Source organism: Atta colombica, unplaced genomic scaffold (genome assembly GCF_001594045.1).
Source record: "Atta colombica isolate Treedump-2 unplaced genomic scaffold, Acol1.0 scaffold38, whole genome shotgun sequence".
Classification (NCBI taxonomy): domain Eukaryota; kingdom Metazoa; phylum Arthropoda; class Insecta; order Hymenoptera; family Formicidae; genus Atta; species Atta colombica.
The window spans coordinates 3,984,955-3,988,348 of NW_017259490.1; the positions used below are offsets into that span (position 1 = coordinate 3,984,955).

The 3,394-nt window shown below is 38.5% G+C and overlaps 1 protein-coding gene across 1 annotated transcript in view; it reads left to right on the forward strand.

The window, feature by feature from the left end:
* The window catches only part of LOC108690970 (CCR4-NOT transcription complex subunit 6-like), a 518,522-nt gene that overhangs the window by 396,957 nt on the left and 118,171 nt on the right, over window positions 1–3,394 (forward strand). The gene's annotated exons all lie outside the window — the stretch shown is intronic.

Genomic DNA, 3,394 nt, shown 5'->3' on the forward strand with positions numbered 1-3,394 from the left:
AATGAGATAATGTTGAGAAACAATGGATAACCAAGCGAGCTATCATTACTCTTCGATTTGCTGTATGAACTTGAAGCGCATCCTGTACATCTCCCGCGATTACATTATCAGCGATTCAACACCCATATTGCATCGGGAATCGACGGTGAGCGTGGAATTCGCGCGTCCGATCCCGATCGGCGTGTACGATCGTAACGAGAACGGACACCCGGGTGTTCCGCTGTGCTTGTGGGAACGAGAGCCGACATTATGGCGAGGCGCGGATATACATTTACCTCCTGTGTAAATCTACTATTCGCGAGAGATCGGAGTCGAGCGAGTCGCCGTTCCTGCATCCACGACCGCATTCAATTGTTCGCCTCCGCCGCACCGTCGACGTCGCCGCCACGAACGGACGCGCTTATAGTGCTCGGTAGTCGAAGCCCTATTGATCGTATCGTATCGATAGAACGAAGGGAAGCCTCGCGGGAGCTGCGCAAAGTAACATGTATATAGCCGTGAAATAGTATAGCACGAGCATAGGTGCCCCGGTTGATTTAGCTTGACGGCTTAGCGAAATCCGCAAGCTACCTGCCTTCTCCCCTCTCTATCTCTCTTTCTCTTCGACAAGTTATCGACCAGAAGCACCGATCGATGTGTACGCCGATATATCGGCTAGAATACCACGAGAGGAACCGTGTACTTTAACCGGCGAGAAATTGCACGGCTTGCGAGTCATCGTCGTTCTCCGTCGTCGAAAATTTCACGGTGACGAGCTAGATTGCCAACCGCGAACGTTAACGTCGAAATTGGAAACGTTAGGGAAGTGTGAGCATATTTTTTTATTTTACCATATATTTTCTTACAAAATTGGATGTGTATATAAATTTACACCGAAAATATTTAAACTAAGAGATCTAGTTTAAACTGTTGAGGTTTTCGTTACTCAATCGTGTTTTTATATTCGCAGTCTTAAGACACTTTGTGTATATTTTTTATTATTATCTTGTCTCATTATTTATTATTGAAGTTTCTTCCATGTTTGAGTATTGAAGTTTCTACCATGCATTTGGTAAATTACGGAAGTCTGTTTTCGCGAATCTTTCGCGAATTTTTATGCTTTAAGAAATATTAGTATGAATTTGAGATTAATGCAATGTCTATATAGTTCTCACCGTGTGATGTTGAATATCAACAACATGGTGTGAATTTAATATTTTATTTATTTATTTTTTAAATTTTAATATTTACGAATTTTACATCCATATCATAATGGTATTAATATAAACATCAGGAGTTAAATTCACATGTTGATGTTAATATTATTTATGATGAGACACCACATGTTAAATTCATACCGATATTTTTTAGAGTGTAAAAACAAACAGGAGAATCTCTTGGAGAATCAACGCCGCCGTTCCGTTGTTCGATTCGTATATACGATATATCTTCAATGCATCTCAGCGTCGGAGCTAATGCTACAGCATCATTGGGTGCAGGTGGGCGCACATGCCATGATCCATGTGTCGCGATAACACCGATTTTCTCTCTTTCTGTTTCTATCTTCGACAACTTAATTCTGGTATAAGAGAGCGAGTCACTCGATGCCGCACACAAACTTGCGTATGTTCTCCTGGAATGAAACGAAGACAAAGAGAAATAAGAGTGTACATGATAATTAAAATATCCCGAAAGTTGTGATTTTTAATTAAGATAATTAACTTTATCCCTCATGATTGCATAATTTCATCGGTTATTTTATCGACTTAATTTCATGCCATGATGTCATCGGTTACCGTTATTTTATCGACTTAATTTTGTTCGGAGAGAATTTTGTTAACTGTGCTAGTCTGTTTGATCCAAAATATAATTTATTTTTTTAATAATATTTTATTTAAAAGTAATATTTCATTTAAAATGTTTTTCGCTCTGTTACTGTAAAATCTTTTCTATAATATATTTTTTATTTTTTAAACAATATCATACGGATTTTTTTTATTTTTTAAAACTTTTTAATTATATTAATCTAAACGTATTAGTAAATGTAAACAGACTAGCAGGATTAAAGAAAATATGATGAAATTTTCATCAACTCTTTCGGTAAGATACACTTTGACATCAACAGCGAAAAATCAAACGTTTCGATTTTTCCACGATGCAATTTGTTCCACATCACTTCGTTTGGCGCCGTGCAGAGTTACTCTATTTTATCGCGACATCCCGCGCGACAGAGCGCGGAGTTTTGAAAATTCAGGACATAGTACAAAGTGCAGTAACGCGCGCTTTCCGACTGGATGCACTCACTCGTTTCTTTCGCGAGATGAAAAGCCAGGGCGCTTTTTCGTCGAAAGGATGAAGAAAGCAGAGGCAACAACGCTACATACGTACCTATAAAAAGACATCGACGAAGCGCACTCCCTGTACCGCACGCGTGCTCATAGATTAAAAATCGCAAACTTTTCGCGTCGCATCACACATTGTATAAAGTTATCCCCTGATGTAAACTTTGGCGAAACTTCCGGGGATCTCGCCCAGTAGTTTTCGTCGAACTACGTGCGTCGCAGTCCAAGCGAGGCGAATAAGTTCGGATCGACTTGAAATTTTTATGGCACTTTTACAACGTTTGTTCGGCTTCCATACTGCGAAGCTGTGCATAAACGCAAGAGAGCATTTTCCGTTTATATTATGTATAAGAACAGTGTGGAAAAGCCACTGTCTTAACGCTGCACTTCTCACGTGGCATCACCTCCTTGGAAAAGCTCCGTCGAGAATTCTTTTAATCGTTCGAAAATATTTATCCCTATTTCTCTTACTGCGTCCTAAAAAAAGTCTTTTTTTTTTACTTTTCTAGATGTTTTACTTAGCTAGATATCGATGAATTTCTTCAAATTCTATTGATGATTTTATTCACATTTGTTCATACGTGAAATGTGTCCATATTTTTCCTCTCTTATTCTCACTTTCGTGCCATGTATTTACGAGACAACAACATTTTTCTTCGCACGCCGCTATTAAATTTCTGAATCGTGCAATTTCCCTTGAAATTCGCCGCGACATCTTCGGTAAATTCCCCATCCCGGTATTCTACGCCTCGTCTTATCTCGATTAATTTGTACTGGGAAGAAACAAAAGTATACGAAACCTCGAATACGGGATGCGACAACTTACCTTATCTCATGGTGAAGCCGTGTGCTTATAAAGAGTCTTGCGTTAATCAGGCGACTGGATTGAACATCTTGAAGCAGCGAAACAAGAAACGAGCTACACTCGTGAATAACAAACCAGAAAGCAGAGAAGTATCTACTTTATACAAAAAATAAGTAAAACAGCAAAGAGGAGAAAAATAGAATTAAAAAAAAATGTTAAGAGTTTATTTAAATATTAAATCATTAAGGCATTTAAAGATTTATTTTCT